A 9,995-nucleotide genomic window follows, 5' to 3' on the forward strand; every position below is an offset into this window, starting at 1 on the left:
CGCACCATACAAACACCGTTCGCACAAATTCGCACAATCCCTGTAAAATTCGAACAATCTCGGCAAGAATTCGCACAAACTTTGCAACATTCGAACGTTCGCACAATTTGAACACCGTTCGCACGAACTCGCACACACCTTGCCAAATTCGAACGTTCGCACTATTCGAACACCATTCGTACGAATTCGCACAAACTCTGCAGAATTAGAACGTTCTCAGAATTCGAACACCGTTCGCACAAATTCGCACAAGCTCTGTAAAATTTCAACGTTCGCACAATTCGAACACCCTTCGCATAAATTCGCACAAAGTTTGTAAAATTCAAATGTTCGCACACATTCGCACATACTCTGCAAAATTCAAACGTTTGCACAATTCGAACACTCTCCGTACAAATTCGCACAATCTTTGCAACATTGAGACGTTCGCACAATTTGAACACCGTTCGCACGAACTCGCACACACCTTACCAAATTCGAACGTTCGCACCATTCGAGCACCATTCGCACGAATTCGCACGAATTCGTACAAACTCTGCAGAGTTCGAACGTTCTCACAATTCGAACACCGTTCGCACAAATTCGCACAAGCTTTTCAAAGTTATAACGTTCGCACAATTGGAACAATCTTCGTACGAATTCGGACAAACTCTGCAGAATTCGAACGTTCGCACCATACAAACACCGTTCGCACAAATTCGCACAATCCCTATAAAATTCGAACAATCTAGGCACGAATTCGCACAAACTTTGCAACATTCGAACGTTCGCACAATTTGAACACCGTTCGCACGAACTCGCACACACCTTACCAAATTCGAACGTTCGCACCATTCGAGCACCATTCGCACGAATTCGCACAAACTCTGCAGAATTCGAACGTTCTCACAATTGAACACCATTCGCAGTCGCACAAGCTTTTCAAAGTTATAACGTCGCACAATTGGAACAATCTTCGCAATTCGGACAAACTCTGCAGAATTCGAACGTTCGCACCATACAAACACCGTCGCACAAATTCGCACAATCCCTGTAAAATTCAACAATCTCGCAAGAATTGCACACACTTTGCAACATTCGAACGTTCGCACAATTTGAACACCGTTCGCACGAACTCGCACACACCTTGCCAAATTCGAACGTTCGCACTATTCGAACACCATTCGCACGAATTCGGACAAACTCTGCAGAATTAGAACGTTCTCACAATTCGAACACCGTTCGCACAAATTCGCACAAGCTCTGTAAAATTTGAACGTTCGCACAATTCGAACACCCTTCGCATAAATTCGCACAAAGTTTGTAAAATTCAAATGTTCGCACACATTCGCACATACTCTGCAAAATTCAAACGTTTGCATAATTCGAACACTCTCCGTACAAATTCGCACAATCTTTGCAACATTGAGACGTTCGCACATTTTGAACACCGTTCGCACGAACTCGCACACACCTTACCAAATTCGAACGTTCGCACCATTCGAGCACCATTCGCACGAATTCGCACGAATTCGTACAAACTCTGCAGAGTTCGAACGTTCTCACAATTCGAACACCCTTCGCACGAATTCGCACAAGCTTTTCAAAGTTATAACGTTCGCACAATTGGAACAATCTTCGTACGAATTCGGACAAACTCTGCAGAATTCGAACGTTCGCACCATACAAACACCGTTCGCACAAATTCGCACAATCCCTATAAAATTCGAACAATCTAGGCACGAATTCGCAGAAACTTTGCAACATTCGAACGTTCGCACAATTTGAACACCGTTCGCACGAACTCGCACACACCTTACCAAATTCGAACGTTCGCACCATTCGAACACCATTCGCACGAATTCGCACGAATTCGTACAAACTCTGCAGAATTCGAACGTTCTCACAATTCGAACACCGTTCGCACGAATTCGCACAAGCTTTTCAAAGTTATAACGTTCGCACAATTGGAACAATCTTCGTACGAATTCAGACAAACTCTGCAGAATTCCAACGTTCGCACCATACAAACACCGGTCGCACAAATTCGCACAATCCCTGTAAAATTCGAACAATCTCGGCAAGAATTCGCACAAACTTTGCAACATTCGAACGTTCGCACAATTTGAACACCGTTCGCACGAACTCGCACACACCTTGCCAAATTCGAACGTTCGCACTATTCGAACACCATTCGTACGAATTCGGACAAACTCTGCAGAATTAGAACGTTCTCACAATTCGAACACCGTTCGCACAAATTCGCACAAGCTCTGTAAAATTTGAACGTTCGCACACTTCGAACACCCTTCGCATAAATTCGCACAAAGTTTGTAAAATTCAAATGTTCGCACACATTCGCACATACTCTGCAAAATTCAAACGTTTGCATAATTCGAACACTCGCATAAATTCGCACAATCTTTGCAACATTGAGACGCTCGCACATTTTGAACACCGCTCGCACGAACTCGCACACACTTACCAAATTCGAACGTCGCACCATTCGAGCACCATTCGCACGAATTCGCGCATTCGCACAAACTCTGCAGAGTTCAACGTTCTCACACGAACACCGTTCGCACAAATTCGCATGCTTTTCAAAGTTATAACGCTCGCACAATTGGAACAATCTTCGCATTTAATTCGACAAACTCTGCAGAATTCGAACATTCGCACCATACGAACACCGTTCGCATTCGCACAATCTCTGTAAAATTCGAACGCTTGCACAATTCAAACAATCTCGCACGAATTCGCACAAACTTTGCAACATTGAACGTCGCACAATTTGAACACCGTTCGCACGAACTCGCACAAACCTTGCCAAATTCAACGTTCGCACGATCGAACACCATTCGCACCAATTCGCGCAGTGCATTACAAACTCTGCAGAATTCGAACGTTCTCACAATTCAAACACCGTTCGCACGAATTCGCACAAGCTTTTCAAAGTTATAACGTTCGCACAATTGGAACAATCTTCGTACGAATTCAGACAAACTCTGCAGAATTCCAACGTTCGCACCATACGAACAACGATCGCACAAATTCGCACAATCCCCGCAAAACCCGAACAATCTCGGCACGAATTCGCACAAACTTTGCAACATTGAACGTCGCACAATTTGAACACCGCTCGCACGAACTCGCACACACCTTACCAAATTCAACGTTCGCACCATTCGAACACCATTCGCACGAATTCGCACGCACTGCATAAACTCTGCAGAATTGAACGTTCTCACAGTTCGAACACCGCTCGCACGTAATTCGCATGCTTTTCAAAGTTATAACGCTCGCACAATTGGAACAATCTTCGCATGCAATTCAGACAAACTCTGCAGAATTCCAACGTCGCACCATACGAACAACGCTCGCACAAATTCGCACAATCCTGTAAAATTCGAACAATCTCGCAAATTCGCACAAACTTTGCAACATTCGAACGTTCGCACAATTTGAACACCGTCGCACGAACTCGCACAAACCTTGCCAAATTCGAACGCTCGCACGTTTGAACACCATTCGCACCACCCGCACAAACTCTGCAGAATTAGAACGTTCTCACAATTCGAACACCGTCGCATAAATTCGCACAAGCTCTGTAAAATTTGAACGTTTGCACAATTCGAACACCCTTCGCATAAATTCGCACAAAGTTTGTAAAATTCAAATGTTCGCACACATTCGCACATACTCTGCAAAATTCAAACGTTTGCATAATTCGAACACTCTCGCACAAATTCGCACAATCTTTGCAACATTGAGACGTCAGACAATTTGAACACCGTTCGCACGAACTCGCACAAACCTTACTAAATTCGAACGTTCGCACTATTCGAACACCATTCGCACGAATTCGTACAAACTCTGCAGAATTCAACGTTCTCACAAACAACACCGTCGCATTTAATTCGCACAAGCTTTTCAAAGTTATAACGTTCGCACAATTGGAACAACCTTCGTACGAAATTCGACAGACTCTGCAGAATTCGAACGTTCGCACCATACGAACACTGTTCGCACAAATTCGCACAATCCCTGTAAAAGTCGCACCGTCTCCGCAAGAATTCGCACAAACCCTGCACCACGCGAACGCGCGCACAATTTGAACACCGTTCGCACGAACTCGCACAAACCTTACCAAATTCAACGCTCGCACCATTCGAACACCATTCGCACGACCGCACGAATGCATACAAACTCTGCAGAATTGAACGTTCTCACAATTCAACATCGCTCGCACACCGCACAAGCTTTTCAAAGTTATAACGCTCGCACAATTGGAACAATCTTCGCACGTAATTCAGACAAACTCTGCAGAATTCCAACGTTCGCACCATACGAACAACGCTCGCACAAATTCGCACAATCCTGTAAAATTCGAACAATCTCGCACGCATTCGCACGCACAAACTTTGCAACATTCAAACGCTCGCACAATTTGAACACCGCTCGCACGAACTCGCACAAACCTTACCAAATTCAACGCTCGCACCATTCGAACACCATTCGCACGCAATTCGCATTTAATTCGCATAAACTCTGCAGAATTCGAACGCTCACACCAAACACCGCTCGCACGAACCGCATGCTTTTCAAAGTTATAACGTTCGCACAATTGGAACAATCTTCGCATTTAATTCAGACAAACTCTGCAGAATTCCAACGTTCGCACCATACTAACACCGCTCGCACAAATTTGCACAATCCTGAAAATTCAACGCTTGCACAATTCAAACAATCTCGGCAAGAATTCGCACAAACTTTGCAACATTCGAACGTTCGCACAATTTGAACACCGTTCGCACGAACTCGCACACACCTTACGAAATTCGAACGTTCGCACTATTCGAACACCATTCGCACGAATTCGTACAAACTCTGCAGAGTACGAACGTTCTCACTATTTGAACACCGTCGCACGAATCGCACAAGCTTTTCAAAGTTATAACGCTCGCACAATTGGAACAACCTTCGTACGAATTCGGACAGACTCTGCAGAATTCGAACGTTCGCACCATACGAACACCGTTCGCACAAATTCGCACAATCCCTGTAAAATTCGAACAATCTCGGCACGAATTCGCACAAACTTTGCAACATTCGAACGCTCGCACAATTTGAACACCGCTCGCACGTAACTCGCACAAACCTTGCCAAATTCGAACGTCGCACGATTCGAACACCATTCGCACAATTACCCGCACGCACTCGCACAAACTCTGCAGAATTAGAACGTTCTCAATTGAACACCGTCGCACAAATTCGCACAAACTTTGCAACATTCGAACGTTCGCACAATTCGAACACCCTTCGCATAAATTCGCACAAAGTTTGTAAAATTCAAATGTTCGCACACATTCGCACATACTCTGCAAAATTCAAACGTTTGCATAATTCGAACACTCTCCGTACAAATTCGCACAATCTTTGCAACATTGAGACGTTCGCACATTTTGAACACCGCTCGCATTTAACTCGCATTACCTTACCAAATTCAACGCTCGCACCATTCGAGCACCATTCGCATTAATGCGCACGTAATTCGCATAACTCTGCAGAGTTCGAACGTTCTCACAATGAACACCGCTCGCACGCAATTCACACAAGCTTTTCAATGTTATAACGTTCGCACAATTGGAACAACCTTAAATGCAAGGACAAACTCTGCAGAATGAACGCTCGCACCATACAAACACCGCACAAATTCGCACAATCTCTGTAAAATTAACGTTTGCACAATTCAAACAATCTCGCACGCACCGCACAAACTTTGCAACATTCGAACGTCGCGCACAATTTGAACACCGCTCGCACGAACTCGCACAAACCTTGCCAAATTCAACGTTCGCACGATTCAACACCATTCGCACCGCAATTAATTGGCACAAACTCTGCAGAATTAGAACGTTCTCACAATTCGAACACCATTCGCTTTATACTCTGCAAAATTCAAACATTTGCATAATTCAACACTCTCGCATAAATTCGCACAATCTTTCCAACATTGAGACGTTCGCACAATTTGAACACCGTTCGCACGAACTCGCACAAACCTTGCCAAATTCGAACGTTCGCACGATTCGAACACCATTCACACCAATTCGCACGAATTCGCACAAACTCTGCAGAATTAGAACGTTCTCACAATTCGAACACCATTCGCACCATACGAACACCGTTCGCACAAATTCGCACAATCTCTGTAAAATTCGAACGTTTGCACAATTCAAACAATCTCGGCACGAATTCGCACAAACTTTGCAACATTCAACGTCAGACAATTTGAACACCGCTCGCGCGAACTCGCACAAACCTTGCCAAATTCAACGTCGCACGATTCGAACACCATTCGCACTACCCGTAATTCGCACAAACTCTGCAGAATTAGAACGTTCTCACAATTCAACACTGTTCGCAAATTCTCACGAGCTCTCTAAACTTTGACCGTTCGCACAATACGAACACCCTTCGCATAAATTCGCACAAAGTTTGTAAAATTCAAATGTTCGCACACATTCGCACATACTCTGCAAAATTCAAACGTTTGCATAATTCGAACACTCTCCGTACAAATTCGCACAATCTTTGCAACATTGAGACGTTCGCACATTTTGAACACCGTTCGCACGAACTCGCACAAACCTTGCCAAATTCGAACGTTCGCACGATTCGAACACCATTCGCACCAATTCGCACGAATTCGTACAAACTCTGCAGAATTCGAACGTTCTCACAATTCGAACACCGTTCGCACGAATTCGCACAAGCTTTTCAAAGTTATAACGTTCGCACAATTGGAACAATCTTCGTACGAATTCAGACAAACTCTGCAGAATTCCAACGTTCGCACCATACGAACAACGTTCGCACAAATTCGCACAATCCCTGTAAAATTCGAACAATCTCGGCAAGAATTCGCACAAACTTTGCAACATTCGAACGTTCGCACAATTTGAACACCGTTCGCACGAACTCGCACACACCTTACCAAATTCGAACTTCGCACTATTCAACACCATTCGCACGATTATGCAATTCATACAAACTCTGCAGAATTCGAACGTTCACAATTCGACACCGCGCACAATTCGCACAAGCTTTTCAAAGTTATAACGTCGCACAATTGGAACAATCTTCGCATTTAATTCAGACAAACTCTGCAGAATTCCAACGTTTCGCATCTACGAACACCGTTCGCACAAATTCGCACAATCCCTGTAAAATTCGAACAATCTCGGCACGAATTCGCACAAACTTTGCAACATTCAAACGTTCGCACAATTTGAACACCGTTCGCACGAACTCGCACAAACCTTGCCAAATTCGAACGCTCGCACGTATCGAACACCATCCACACCAATTCGCACAAACTCCGCAGAATTAGAACGTTCTCACAATTCGAACACCGTTCGCACAAATTCGCACAAGCTCTGTAAAATTTGAACGTTCGCACAATTCGAACACCCTTCGCATAAATTCGCACAAAGTTTGTAAAATTCAAATGTTCGCACACATTCGCACATACTCTGCAAAATTCAAACGTTTGCATAATTCGAACACTCTCCGTACAAATTCGCACAATCTTTGCAACATTGAGACGTTCGCACAATTTGAACACCGTTCGCACGAACTCGCACAAACCTTACTAAATTCAACGTCGCACTATTCAACACCATTCGCACCAATTCGCATAAACTCTGCAGAATTCGAACGTTCACAATTCAACACCGTCGCACGAATTCACACAAGCTTTTCAATGTTATAACGCTCGCACAATTGGAACAACCTTCGCATTTAATTCGGACAGACTCTGCAGAATTAACGTCGCACCATACGAACACTGTTCGCACAAATTCGCACAATCCCTGTAAAATTCGAACAATCTCGCAAGAATTCGCACAAACTTTGCAACATTCGAACGTTCGCACAATTTGAACACCGTCGCATTTAACTTCGCACAAACCTTACCAAATTCAACGTCGCACCATTCGAACACCATTCGCACGCAGTCGCGCAATTCGCATAAACTCTGCAGAATTCAACGTTTCACAATTCGAACACCGCTCGCACGCAATTCGCACAAGCTTTTCAAAGTTATAACGCTCGCACAATTGGAACAATCATCGCACGCAATTCAGACAAACTCTGCAGAATTCAACGTCGCACCATACTAACACCGTTCGCACAAATTTGCACAATCTCTGTAAAATTCAACGCTTGCACAATTCAAACAATCTCGCAGTCGCATAAACTTTGCATCATTCGAACGCTCGCGAAATTTGAACACCGCTCGCACGAACTCGCACACACCTTACCAAATTCAACGCTCGCACTATTCAACACCATTCGCATTTAATTGCATACAAACTCTGCAGAATTCAACGCGTTCACACCAACACCGCTCGCACGACCGCACAAGCTTTTCAAAGTTATAACGCTCGCACAATTGGAACAACCAAATGCATTTAATTCGGACAGACTCTGCAGAATTCGAACGTTCGCACCATACGAACACCGTTCGCACAAATTCGCACAATCCCTGTAAAATTCGAACAATCTCGGCACGAATTCGCACAAACTTTGCAACATTAGAACGTTCGCACAATTCGAACGCCGTCGCACGTAACTCGCACAAACCTTGCCAAATTCGAACGCTCGCACGATTCAACACCATTCGCATTACCCGCATTTAATTCGCACAAACTCTGCAGAATTAGAACGTTCTCACAATTCGAACACCGTTCGCACAAATTCGCACAAGCTCTCTAAAATTTGAACGTTCGCACAATACGAACACCCTTCGCATAAATTCGCACAAAGTTTGTAAAATTCAAATGTTCGCACACATTCGCACATACTCTGCAAAATTCAAACGTTTGCAATTCAACACTCTCGCACAAATTCGCACAATCTTTGCAACATTGAGACGCTCGCACAATTTGAACACCGCTCGCACGTAACTCGCATAAACCTTACCAAATTCGAACGTTCGCACAATTCGAACACCATTCGCATGAATTCGCACGATCGCATAAACTCTGCAGAATTCGAACGTTTCACAATTCAACACCGTTCGCATCGCACAAGCTTTTCAAAGTTATAACGTTCGCACAATTGGAACAATCTTTGTACGAATTCAGACAAACTCTGCAGAATTCCAACGTTCGCACCATACGAACAACGTTCGCACAAATTCGCACAATCCCTGTAAAATTCGAACAATCTCGGCACGAATTCGCACAAACTTTGCAACATTCAAACGTTCGCACAATTTAAACACCGTTCGCACGAACTCGCACAAACCTTACCAAATTCGAACGTCGCGCGATTCAACACCGTTCGCATCAATTCGCACAAACTCTGCAGAATTAGAACGCTTCACAATTCGAACACCGTTCGCACAAATTCGCACAAGCTCTCTAAAATTTGAACGTTCGCACAATACGAACACCCTTCGCATAAATTCGCACAAAGTTTGTAAAATTCAAATGTTCGCACACATTCGCACATACTCTGCAAAATTCAAACGTTTGCAAAATTCGAACACTCTCCGTACAAATTCGCACAATCTTTGCAACATTGAGACGTTCGCACAATTTGAACACCGTTCGCACGAACTCGCACAAACCTTACCAAATTCGAACGTTCGCACCATTCGAGCACCATTCGCACGACCGCATTTAATTCGCATAAACTCTGCAGAATTCAACGTTCACAATTCAACACCCTTCGCACGAATTCGCATGCTTTTCAAAGTTATAACGTCGCACAATTGGAACAATCTTCGCATTTAATTCGACAAACTCTGCAGAATTCAACGTTCGCACCATACAAACACCGCTCGCACAAATTCGCACAATCCCTCGTAAAATTCGAACACTCTCCGCAAGAATTCGCACAAACTTTGCAACATTCGAACGTTCGCACAATTTGAACACCGTTCGCATTTAACTCGCACACACCTTGCCAAATTCAACGCTCGCACTATTCGAACACCATTCGCATTT

Source organism: Wolffia australiana, chromosome 6 (genome assembly GCF_029677425.1).
Source record: "Wolffia australiana isolate 7733 chromosome 6, ASM2967742v1".
Lineage (NCBI taxonomy): Eukaryota > Viridiplantae > Streptophyta > Magnoliopsida > Alismatales > Araceae > Wolffia > Wolffia australiana.